General features: G+C 44.4%; 1 long non-coding RNA gene across 2 annotated transcripts; it reads left to right on the forward strand.

Annotated features, from left to right (window-relative positions):
- The first annotated feature begins 892 nt into the window (after positions 1–892).
- LOC309697739 lies at positions 893–3,897 on the forward strand. Of its 2 annotated transcripts, XR_014273895.1 has the most exons (4): positions 893–1,093; positions 2,657–2,822; positions 2,918–2,997; positions 3,161–3,189. It is a non-coding gene; the product is annotated as an uncharacterized lncRNA (long non-coding RNA). The 2 variants fall into 2 exon arrangements; XR_014273894.1 differs by lacking the exon at positions 2,918–2,997 and having other exon boundaries at positions 3,161–3,897.
- Positions 3,898–13,413: the final 9,516 nt, after the last annotated feature.

The following is a 13,413-nucleotide window of genomic DNA, read 5'->3' on the forward strand; positions in this document are numbered from 1 at the left end:
AAGGGTTTAGTGGACAAACAGGAGGATCTCGAAATCAGTCCTGGCAGTTAGTGGAGAGAAGCCAAAGCAGGTGCCTGCGAGGAGCCTAACAGCAACATTTTAATAGCGAGGACTGGTCTGAGGCCAGTGTGGAATGAGCTGCAGTAGTCCAAGTGGGAGGAAATGAGGGCATGATTGATAATTTTGTGTTCTCTCAAAGAAAGAAAAGGCTTAATTTTGGATACGGGGCACAGAAAAAGCTGCTTTCATCCACTGAAGAGAACAATTTCAGTTTCATCCTCATTCAGCTGAAGGACGTTGTGTGCTTTCCAGCTCTTAATGCTCTGTGATGATGCCATCCAGCCTGGACTTGTTGGGACTGAAGAGGATGAAATGTTTCAGTATCATCAGCATAGTAGTGAAAGGAGGACTCGGTATTCATGAGTCAGGTAGTCACAGGTAACAGGTGTTAAAGCTGCTGCATGTATAAATGTGTGTGCATGTAGTGATATAGTCTGTTTACAAGGGGAACCAATCAGAAGTAACTTGGCTTAAAGGGGCGTGGCTTCAGCCTGTTGACTTCCACCAGATCATTGGCTATGCTTTGTTTTCATAGAGTTCTCGTCTACTGTCATGGCAGCAGCTGCTGTTCCAGAATTCATGAGTCTTGCTTTAAATGTAACATCGTCTGGTTTCTGATATTTGTCTTTAACACACAGCTTAAACAAACCCAAACCTAATGGGCCACACGGGCACAGCACTGGTCTGAAATAAGGTTGGATGAGAGAAAGACGTCTCATCCACAAACTCAATTACAACACAAACTAATCAGAGTTCAGGAAATCCAATTTACTGTGAAGTGACTCAGTGTCTGTGCTGAACAGAAGCAGCGGCGTGAGGCAGAGCCAGAGGAGGAAACACTTCAGAGGAGAGCCGGAGAGAACAAAGACACCACTCACTGGCAGGAAGTGTTTCGTGAACACGCATCGAGCGTCCCGCGTGACCTTCTCCGATGATCAATAAGATTCGAAGGCGCCGGATTTATCTGTTTATCTGGAGAAGTTTTGACAACTACACAGCTGACAAACAACTGATGAGGCGGAGAGGAAGGACGGTGAGCGAAGAGAGAGGGAGCTCGTTTTGAATAATGAATGACTTGTTTGCTGTCTAAAAGAGGTCTGGACCACTGGAGTCCACACACACACACACGCACACACACACACACACACACACACACACACGCACACACACATTTCCAAGCATGAAATCTCTGTCACCTGTCCTCGCATTAACTCGAAATCCTGTGAAATTGTTTCCTCTCATTTTTAAGTAAATTATTTTCTTCTTAATGAAAATCAAAACAAGAAGCAGAGCTCATTTAAATCATCATGATTCTTCCACAGTGGTAAGCTTCTGAGGCCTGAGGGTGACGAACCCCTGCAAAGCTCAAAGCTGCCACTAGCTGCCAATCCTGCTAACACTTCCATTAAATGACCCGCTGTATGTATTTAGCTTGAGCTTCATTTGCATTCATTTAATTGTGTTAATATTAATAAAATAAAAACTCAAATAAACAAAGTGGACTACACAGACGCCCTCTAAATGAAGCGCCAAAGCCAGTGCGGTCTCTATTTTATGAAACAGTTCTATAACATCTGCCAGACGGTGCTTCAGGATGCTTTATGAGTCTGCAGTGGCCAGCGCTGTGCTGTGCTGCGCTAGCAGACTGAAGGTAGCAGATAACAACAGACTGAACAAACAGATCCATACATCCAGCAACACTGAGGGTGAGAAGCTTGACTCTGATGAGTTACAGAGAGCATTAATCCTTCAGACCTTCTCCAGTCACACGAGCATGTTCAGTGAAAGACTCACTCCTCCTGTGACACCTGACCGATTTTATCTTTGTTTAATTTATTTTGACTAATCCCTGCTCTAGGATTAATTAAATATTCAGATTTCTTTTTCCTGATGATTTCAGGTCTTGCCACGGGACGGGCAAGAAGCGATCTCTAAAGTCCCGTCCACATGTGAATCAATTCACGGGTAATTGATGCACTCGCTGGCCTCAGACTTGAGAAAAGTCTAACTCGGGATCAACCACTTTGCATCACCAGCAGCTATTCTGCAATTTTTCTGGTTGACACATGTTTTAGTAGCTTCTGGTGTAAACATCCCTTAGCAACACGTGATGCTGATGAACAACCTTGAGGAGCAGGAGCGAGGCAGGATTGGGTGTGGAGCTGCTGAGATCTCTGGTTCTCTGCTGGGAAGTTGTAGATTGTTCCATCCAGGCCATTTGTTTGACTGATCTCCAAGTTGGTTTCAATATTAAATGTAAAAATGAAGGTACGGGTGGACTGACCTGACAACGATGTTGTATTGAAGAGGGAACCAAGTGCGGAAAAAGACCCAGATTTACCACTTGATGTACTTTCAAACCTGAAATTCAGAACTTCAGTTTCCTCCACAGGGTATTTAGGCATAATGTTTTTGACAGGTACCTGATTTATACCATTGTGTGGTGTCGAGAACATGTGACCCCTCCAGATATTTCCAAAGAAAGAAACACTGGTGCAGTTCTGCCAAATGGCTTTGGGAGCAATAACTGCCAGAAATTCACCGACAATTCACAGACACAGTCTAAATATTCTGCCTGACATTGTTTTCTTCCCAGAAAAAAATGACTCCACATTCAGCCAGTCAACGTTCAGCTCTCAGACCTGTCTACATGCAGGATGACTCTCAGAAAGCACAAAGGCGGGACTGTAAACGAGTTAAGGGTGACACACTCAGGCATCGAGAGGGAACTCGGAGTAGAGCAGCTGCTCCTCAAACAGGAGGTGAGGTTATGATGGACGATCACAGAATAGCTTCTCTCTTTTCTGAGAAACTTCATTCTGTGATTTCTGTACCTGTCATAAATGTTTTTAAAAAGGCTCAGCAGGAGAGAAACTGTTGAAGTGGTGTGTTGATGATGAGATATGAAGCTCCTTGTTGACAGCTTTTTATTCAAAGGTAGATGCTTTCTAACTTCGTGACAGTTTCATGTTCTAAGGTCATGTTAAAACTTTTACACCTTCTTCTCTGATCTGTGATTGATTAAACAGATGGTATACTCTTGGATTTATTATGAGACTGTCCCTGAATTTATCCACTCTGGTCTTTTTTTTCACGATAGGATATGGAGGTACACATCTCCGGTGCATGCCCTTAGATACTGCATATTGCATATGTCCTCAGGTTTGAGAACACCTTAAAAACTTCGGGATGAAGTGGAAGACTTGGATTATGAAGACGTACATTGTCCCATTTGCAAACAGAGCGAAGATATTTGCAAAAGAAACCAAATCCTAAAGAAACGAGATTCTGCAGCTGTATGCACGGACGATGATGATGATGGGACTTATTTTAGCGATGACAAAAAAAAAAGTCCCCAAGCAGAACCAAGAAGAACCACATCAGAACCAAGCGGAAGCACAGCAGAACCAAGCAGAACCACAGCAGAACCACTGCAGAACCAAGCAGAACCACATCAGAACCAAGCAGAACCACCACAGAACCACATCAGAACCAAGCAGAACCACATCAGAACTAAGCAGAACCACCGCAGAACCAAGCAGAACCACTGCAGAACCAAGCAGAACCACCACAGAACCAAGCAGAATCACCGCAGAACCAAGCAGAAGCACAGTCATTCTCATGAGAGGGAGTCTTTGAAAGCTCTGTACCTCTCCCGTCAGGCCAAGTCGTGTTCCATGTTGAATTCATCAAAATCTCATAAACACAGAAGCTTTGTTGCTTGTTTCGGTTGATTAATAGCGGTAGTTAAGTGTGTCAAATTAGTTCTTGGAAAAACTACAATTAGTCCAGAATAACTAGCGGCTGACGGAGATCCAAATGAATAAATGTTGATTTGCTCCATTTTCTTGCAAGTTTTCATTGAGAAAAAGTAAATGAGAGAAGAAAAGGAAATTTGTGCAGAGCTTCGAGCCCCACTGTTTGCAATCAGCACTGAAAAACACTAATTTAGCAGTAAGGGTCCTGCTGGAGGGTCTGACAAGAAAGAAAAGAGAAAATATTACAATCAGTCTGCAGCAGAGCGCCGGTCACTGTAACAATGACACGGCGACATTTCCATGCTGTTCTTTTATCAGCACACACGGCTGCAGCTTTTCAGCCGTCAGCCGAACACATCACCAACAACAATAATAGGAGTGAGTCCACACTTTGAGCTGACGACGCGTGATTGCAGGTGCGTCCCCCTCTCCTGCAGCGGCACCGCAGACCACGCCCACAGTCACTTTCTCATGACCAATGTGTGATTAAGCTTTTCCACATATTCCTGTTCATGTTTGTTTCCTCTTTGGCTGCTTTACGTTTATTAAACTGTCGGAGGTTTCTTCCTGTTAAAAGAGAGTTTTTCCTTCCCACTGTCGCCAAAGTGCTCGCTCGCTGGGGGTCATGTGATTGTTGGGTTTTTTCTGTATTATTTTAAGGTCCTTAGCAGATAAAGCGCCTCGAGGTGACTGTTCTTGTGATTTGCTGGTATGGAAAACAAATTGAACTGAAATGTTGTTGATCAGCTGTCGCACTCTGAAATCACGTCAATAAGCTCCTCCTCCATTCCTGGTTGTCAGTGGCATCAATCCTGTCTTATGTGTTTTTATGATGCAGCATCAAGCAAATGTTTTGCCAAAGTACAAATATTATAATTTTATTTTAGAGGCTCTGTTTGTGCCACACATTCGATCAGTTTGTCTCACTGCATAAACTACATTAGTTTACCGTTTCATTTGGGTTTTGGAAAGTTTGTACCCTCTGTCATCCCGACTGTGACTCAGAGATCAATTTCAGTGTCACATTAAAGGATGTCTTAATTCATAAAATATATCTGGAGGGGGGGGGGGATGCTGCAGGATGCACAGCCATGCCCTTTTCAGAAGTAGTTCACATCAATTACGTTTTATTTATCTGGTGCTCTTTCGCAGCCACCTCATGACACTTTGCAAGGTAAAGACCATAAAATATCTGAGGAACAAGCACGAGGTTACCTCTCGTTTTAACAGGAAGAACTCCCACAGTATCAAGCAAGAGGCAGCCACCGGTTGGAGGTTGAGGGAAAATAGAAAAGAAAAAATGAGAGCATAAAGAGTCAAGCAGTAGCATATAATGCACGGAGACCACAGTGAGTGGAGAATAAGTGCTCGGTGCATCATGGGACTCCCATTCTTCACACTCAAGGAACCACAAATAAGCTGCAAAGTGGGATAATGATGCTATAGTGCATGCAAAATATTAGGCACACTGCTAGAATATGAAACATCTGAGCTGAGAGATGCTGAGTGACGAGCATCTTAAGGTCGAAATGTAGAAATGATTTCATCAGAGGTTCAGAGTCAAACTGGAGCAGACAGAGTCCTTTACCATCTGCACACACGTATATACGTTTATATATAAAACCAGCATATGAGCTGCTTGGCACATTTCTGTGTAAACTACCAGTCAGTGCACACACACACACACACACACACACACACACACACACACACACACACACACACACACACACACACACACATATCGTCTTTGTAATCATCACACGCTACACAACAGGAGGCCTGGGACCCCCGAGTATGTGTGTGTTTGTGAGAGTGTGTGTGTGTGTGTGTGTGTGTGTGTGTGTGTGTGTTTGTGAGAGTGTGTGTGTGTGTGTGTGTGTGTGTGTGTGTGTGTGTGTGTGTGTGAGAGCCTGAGGTTTGATTAAAAAGCTCTTTTGTGGTTTTGAGATGCTAATCGTTGTATTATCAGCTGGATAAAAGAGAGTTTAGCTGCTTAAAGACAAACAAATGACTTCTGGCACACATACACCATACATGGCTAATGAGCACGTTGTGTGTGTGTGTGTGTGTGTGTGTGTGTGTGTGTGTGTGTGTGTTGTGTGCTTTAAACAAACTGACAGAGGAACATCTAAATCGGTCTCAGCTCTCAGGCTTCGAACACTAACTCTAACACTTGAGGAAGAAATCCCATCATGTCAGCGACAGGAAGCATTCATGACATCACTTCTCATGTCAGCTTACACACAGTGGCCAACTGTGATGTCACAGTGCGAGCTGAAAGGCCGCACTGGTCTCAGGTCCAAACTCGTCAGTGAGTCCGAAGAGCCTTCAGCTACTTGGATTCGGTTTCTGAGTTGCTCATCGAGTCGCTCACAGCTCTGCTTTTAACCGTTACTCGGCCTTTCAGCTGACTTCATGTAATAGATGAAGAAACATTCCTCAGAGATTTCACTGTCGTGTTTAAGACACCAGCCTGTGATGATCTTTATGACGTGGTGTGTTATCCTCTTGAAAGCAGCCATCAGACGCTGATGTACATGGTCAGCAGCAACACTCAGGTCGGCCGTGGTGTCTAAATGCTGCTCAGTTGGTTCTAAGAGACCCAAAGTGTGTCCAGGAAATGTCGTCTGCACCAGCGATCGCTGCTTTCATCTTCCTGACATCTATTCTGACCGTCGCAGCAGAAACCGATCAATGTTAATAACTATCAGTAACACCTGCTGCTTCCTCTGTGGTCGCTGTGACATGAAGGCGCCGTGTCCTAATCCTCGGCTCCGCAGCCCGACCTAACAAAACGCTTCGATGTTAACATTTACAATGATTACTATGATAGTTTGACAGGCAACAGTTTGCACAAAATAAAAGCTTCAGACACGCAGAGAAAATGAAAATCAACCCAGTGAAAGAAGAATGATGCAAAACCAGAAAGAGAAAAAGATAAAAGCGAGAGAAGAGAGAGAGGGGCGAGAGAAAATGTAAATTTTCCACAGCTCTGTGGCGTGGGAGTTTCTCTGCTTCCTTTCTTCACACATTTTGCCTGAACACACACTCATTCACACATCATCATTATTAAAACCTTCTATGAATGTGATAACAAATAAAAAGTGCATGAGAGAGCAATCCCAGTAATCTGTGAGGCGGAGAAAACGAGCTTCCTGTTTCCGCTCCGGATTCTCTCGGGCTGGGATTTCTGACTGGTTCCACTCAGGTGTGCAACCTGCAACATTACAATCAAAAGACTGGTGCAGCACAAAGAAACAGACTCTTTCAGCTCCCAGGTTTTACATATCAGGTCCTGTGCTTCCACAGGAGTTCAGGGTAATTAGCAGCCAGGCACTGCTAATCAAATGCACTCATTAAATGATCAGCAGCAGTTGGAGCACCTCCATGCTTAACGAAAAGTTATAAAGTCATTAAAAACAATCTGAAGTCCATCCATTCGCTTCCACTTCTCATTTTCAGGGTCGTGGGGGGTGCTGGAGCCTATCCCAGCTGTCATGGGGCAAGGGGCGGGGTAATTGAACTCAGGACCTTCTTGCTGTGCGGCAACAGTGCTAACCACCGTGCCACCCCCATCTGAAGTCCATCATTCTAAAATATTCAATTATTCACAACTGAAAAACATCCAACTGTCTTCCTGGAAGTGGACGTCCCGGCAAATTCCCCCCAATGCTCACAGAAACTAGGAAACTGCCCCAGAGCTCCATCTCAGACTCTACCGGCCTCACTCAGCATGTTAAATGTTCGAGTTCATGGCAGCACAGTTAGAAACAGAGTATTGTGGGGCGATCGTGGCTCAAGAGTTGGGAGTTTGCCTTGTAATTGGAAGGTTGTCGGTTCGAGCCCCGGCTCGGACAGTCTCGGTCGTTGTGTCTTTGGGCAAGACACTTCACCCGTTGCCTACTGGTGGTGGTCAGAGGGCCTGGTGGCGCCAGTGTCCGGCAGCCTCGCCTCTGTCAGTGCGCCCCAGGCTGTGGCTACAATGTAGCTGCCATCACCAGTGTGTGTGAATGGGTGGATGACTGGATATGCAAAGCGCTTTGGGGTCCTTAGGGACTAGTAAAGCGCTATATAAATACAGGCCATTTACCATTACCATTGGCTTGTTTGGCAGGGATGCAGAGAGCTTGATAAACTGGCTTTTATAGAGCGCTTTGTAAATTCTACTTGAGCACTCAAAGCGCTTCATACAGCAGGCCTCATTCGCACATGTTCATACTGCAGTGAACGCACCGCAGAGCAACTGGGGCTTGGTATCTTGCCCTAAATGGTAAACTGGCACAGAGACTGGAGCAGCCAAGGATCAAACCACCAACAGACGACCTTCTCTCCTGAGCTACAGCTGCTCTCTCTAAGAACATCTCAGCATGGTGTAGCTCTGCATAGCTGCATCTGAACAAACCACCTCTGGAACAATGTGCACAAATATAGCCAATCACTCAGAACACACGTCTACTAAGCATCAGCAGGGAGGTGGCGATGATTTGCACCTTGCAGACATGAAATCAACCGTGAACTCCTCAAACGTGAGGCCACAACGTGGCTGAAGTTGGATCATACAACAGGACAGCGACTCCAAGCAGCAGCCAATCTCCAACAGGATGGCTGAAAAAGAATCAAAGTCCATAACCACACAGAGCCGCGTGAAACGGCGCTGCAGAGCATCTACGACCATGTGGAGGCTGATTACTTCAAGTTATTGCTGCTGATGCTGGCTCTGCAAACTGCTGAATCATGACATAGTTAGTACTTAGTTTTTCCTCACACCGCTTCATCATGTTGGCTTCATGTTTGTTAATTAAATAATGTTTTTCATTTCTCTGAGCTTGCATTTAGCTAATTTCACTGAATCCCTACATGAAGGCAGTGGAGCTCAGCTGCGTTCAACACGACAAGTTTCAACAAATAAAAATGTAAAGTAAACAGAATTTGTTTCATTCGCCTCTCTGCTCGGCTAAGTTCATTTGCAGCTTGGTTCAGACGGTCAGTGTGCGGTTAGACTCTCTAAAGGCCGGCGTTACATAATGTTTACAGTGGAGGCATTTAGCAGAGGCTCTTTGCCACAGAGTCTTACTGTAAGTGTGCAGCCATGTGCTGAGTGCCAGGCTGACTGCGCTCCCAGTGCGATCAGCGTGAGGGTCACTGAACTCATCACCAGCAAGACTTCATATTTAACAAGAAGCTTTTCTTTCACCCTCACTGAAGCTTTAGTTTGAGCACAAAGGAAATCAACACATCCTCAGACTAAAGGTCAGGTCAGCGCTCTCACTTTAAGCTGTTTAATGTCGGTTTGATGTAAAAATGAAGCAACGCTGAATCACACCATAGATCCAGAAGCTGCAGTTCCTCTAATGACCACCGGAAGCAGTCAACCCTCCCATGTTAAAATGTCCAGTTCCTCCACCATGTCTGAGCTGCTGGTGCTGTTGTTGGTCCATCAAAGGTAAATTCTAGTTTTATAATAGTCTGCTGCTCAGCAGTAATCCAAATATGGTCTGGCTCTGAAAAACATGCTCACTGTGGGTGTGTCCATCTTTTAAATACAGTCTGTGTGCTAACATAAGTGCTGCTATGTAATTTAAGTCCAGGCTGCATTGAGGTGTTTTAAGCTTGTAGAAATCCTGACTAAATGTGACTTCACAAACCGATGAGCGATCGTTCGTGCCACTGGTGTTATCTGTGTGTTGCCTTTCTGCTGGAGTGAATGGACACTGAAGATAAGCAGGGATATCACCGGCAGAGCCATCCTGAACTATTTCTGTTTGCAAGGCCAAACGTCGTGTGTCGGTTCTCAGAGATGATACGAAGATGGAACAGAGGATACTCTCACAATACAGAGATCGGCACAGGAGATGGATTCAGTCCGAGAGGAAAAGGATTAATTTGCTACTCGTCCGCTGTGTCGGTTTTCAATCTCTGCCCCGAGGAGAAAAAACATCCACTTCAAATCTATTTCTTTCTTTTTAATACAAAGTTTTCTGCAGTGAAGAGAGAACGGAGACAGAGTAGCCTTGGCATCTTGTTTTCTTCAGTCTCGCCTGTTTATTTCCATTATCTGGATTTTATTTAGTTTAATATATGTGCAAATCAAAGAAAATCTGAGATATTCATCTTCTTACTGGAGCTGACAGGAGCTGGAGGTCATTTGCCACGCTGTCTTTCATCTTCCTCCACATCGCCGTAAGCAGGAGGTGAGGGCAGAGGGTTCGTGGAGCCGAGGGGAGCTGGTAACGCTCCACGATGGCCTGACTGGAATATGAAGTCCTAAGTAAGAGCGTTAATGTCCCTGAGGGAACCAACACGCGGAATAATTTATGACTTTATACGTTATTTCGCACTCGGGTTCTGTCTCTGGCTTTTCAGAGGACGAGGACTCCTTCCCTTTTCATCTCACATCACTTTCTCCTCCAGTTTCTGTTCGGCTCCCAGTCACGGTCTCACTCTCTTGTCTCTGATTGGTTGGGAAAGATGCACGTCCACTTCAAAGACTACAAAGACATTGCTATTCTGCAGGAGAGGAGGACGAGTGGACAGGGTTGGATGGAGGAGACGGAAATAGATGTTGAGAGGGGAGAAGGGAGGATGGGAAGGTGGAGGTGCGGTGCTGGTGCTTCAGATGAGACTCAACACGTCTCAGTCGAGCTGCAGTGTGTGCAAAAACTCGTGCCTGCTGCAGAAAGGCTGAACGTTGATGGAGCTCCGGGGCGACATCACACGCACTCATTCACACGAGTTGAGAGAAATCAACAAGGACGAGTTCTCTAACTCTCTAAGTTTGCACTCAGGGAGCCGTTTAGGCTTCAAAGTGAGAGCTGAGAACAGAGAAATGATGCAGAATCCTCATCTATCACACGACTCCAGTAAAGCACTTCTCTCTGGCTTATTTGTGCTTCCTTGATAAAAGTCCACGCTTGGCTTTGTGGACACCATGTGCTTGTATGTCATTAACTTGCGTCTCTGCGGTTTGTTTTGGCCTCTGTGCTCCTCTTTTCTTTCTTCCTGCTGTCCCCGGGTCTGACTGTTGACACTTCCTGTCTGGTCGTTTAAACGATCGATTCATTACTTACCAATAAAATCTTTTATATAAAGAAACTTGAAACAAACACTTCTGACAGTTTTCAGGCACACAAAGATTGTGTGTTACACCTGTGTTACATGAGGAGGGTGAATTTCATCAGATCATTTCCGAGCAGCTCTGTTGGACAGATCATGTTTCAGCACAAAAACAATTCAGACATCAACATGAGAGCTCTAATATTCAGGTTTCAGGCTCTTTAAGCCTCTTTGTTACATAAGAAGCTGTTTAAGGTCTTTCTGATGATTTCAGTGACCAACACTGAGTTTGTCACAGTCCCGATTCTCCTCTGACCCTGCTCTCGACCTTATCTCCAAAGAATTAGGTGCAGTGTGTGTGTGTGTGTGTGTGTGTATTCATATCTTTATGGGGACCAAAATCCAGGTCCTCACAAGTTTGAAGGCATTTTTGAGAGTCAAAATGTGGTTTTAGTGTCAGGGTTACAGTTAGGTTATGGTTAGGTTTAGGGTCAGGGTTAGGGGGAGGGGCTAGGGAAAGCATTATGTCTATTTGATGTCCCTACAAGATATGAATACCCGACGTGTGTGTGTGTGTGTGTGTGTTTAAAGGTTGACCAGTAGGACCTGTGTGTGTCTGAATACGCCTACTTACTTGTTTACATAATCCATCTCATGTTTATTCATATTGATTTATGAATAAACATGTACGAGGCAGCAGTGTGAACACACACACACACACACTGCTGGGAAATCTCAGTGCTTCATGAATATTCAGGCGGCGGTTCTGTCGTTCGTTCTCACACTCATTCGTTCTGTTTTCCTCTCAGACTGACGGCTCTCTCAGGCTGGATTGACACTCGTCCCACTAAGCCTCTCCTCTCTCCTCCTTCACTTCTTTCTTCACTCTCCTCTGTTCCTCTACCTTTACCCACCCACCCCCTCTCACACACACACACACCGGGCAGCCATCACTTCCTCACTTGCCACACTTTCCTCTCCATCTTTTCTTCCTTTTCATGTCTTCTTTGGTCGCCTCTCAATGAGGTCATCCACTCTTTGACCTCTCTCTCCTCCTTCCTCGTCTCCTTTCCTTGCTCCTCAGGTTTTAATGCACCAACTAAAACATTTCCACAGTGGCTTTGTTGTTTTTGTTCATCAGACGTAGTGAATATTCAGTGTTTTATGTTTTAAGCTGTTCACTTTGGTCCTGCAGTCTTAGAAGCTTTACGACTAAAATCTGGATATTTTGTAACAGTTTAGAGGTTTCGTTATGATGCTTCATCATATCTTCTTGAACATTAGGGCCCAGCTCCAGTCCAGCTTCAGCACGTCCAGCTTCATCGCGTGGAGGCTCTGCTGTTCCAGATTAATTCATTTTAAGTGGAGGTGAGTTATAAAGGCCTCCAGCTCAGAGTCAGGAGTATTAACAGCGGTCTGTGGGTCCAAGATGGAGGAAAGTCAATGTTTCATGAGTGTGACTTTATTTTGAAGGCGTTATGCTTTTAAAAACAATATTATTACCAATATGAACAAACAAGAAAGAAGAAAAGATCACAAACACATGGAAGCAGGTCAGACATGCTGTTACAATTTGGTTTTCCAGTCAGTGGACTTGATCTTAATACAGAAATCTGACAGCAGGTTAAAATGCTGCAGACTGTTTGTGTTGGAGAAAGCCGAGGGAGTCCCGGAGCTTCCTGCTGTATTTTTGAAGTTTGACTCCACAGAGTTCGGCGTGTTACGGAGCAGGTGAGTTAGCAGCCGGATCGGAAATGGCCTTTAGTCGCTAATGATCTGGTGGCCGGGTGTAACTGATGAGGCGACTGACAGCTACGACACAGGATCCGACTGCTGTGAGATAAAGACGTGATGGTTTTTATGAATATAATGCATTTCTATTGTAACACGTGTACTTTAAGGTGAAAGGTGAGAACAATATTTAAATTGATCCATTCGGCTCATTTCCAGCTCCGTGTTTTAGTGCTTGGACTCTGCTAGAGCAGCTTTGCATGATTCAAAGGTCAGAATAATCCTAACTTATCTCATTCTGTCTGAAACAAGCTCCTCCCATTTAATCAGAATCAGATACTTTATTAATCCCTGAGGAAAGTATGTGTGTTGCAGTTGCTCCAAGACAGTAACAATAACAGACTGAACTAAAAATACAAAATGTTACAGAACTGACAAATTTAAGAAATAGCACCAATTCTAAATATCAAGAATTTGAGAAGATCAAGATTTAAGCCAGCTTTCTTCTACCTGAGGATGGCGGTCATCATGACCATATAAGGATAACTGCTCATGATGACATCATACAGAAGAGTAGGGTAAAAAAACTGTCTGAAACTGAGTGTTTGGAACAGTCTGATTATTTTAAGTCTTTAATATGAACAGCTACAGAAACAGGAGATGCATGAGAGACAAGGAAAATGAAAAGTCTCGTGAAAAAATAAAAAGCTTTGCAAACTTTAGAATGACAGATTACTATTTAAATATGTTTCACGATAGGCTAGTTAAACAACACTGAGTTCAGACTCTTCGTACCTCAGTGCTTGGC

Source organism: Aulonocara stuartgranti (assembly GCF_965226115.1).
Source record: "Aulonocara stuartgranti genome assembly, chromosome: 20".
In the NCBI taxonomy this organism is placed as follows: Eukaryota; Metazoa; Chordata; class Actinopteri; order Cichliformes; family Cichlidae; genus Aulonocara; species Aulonocara stuartgranti.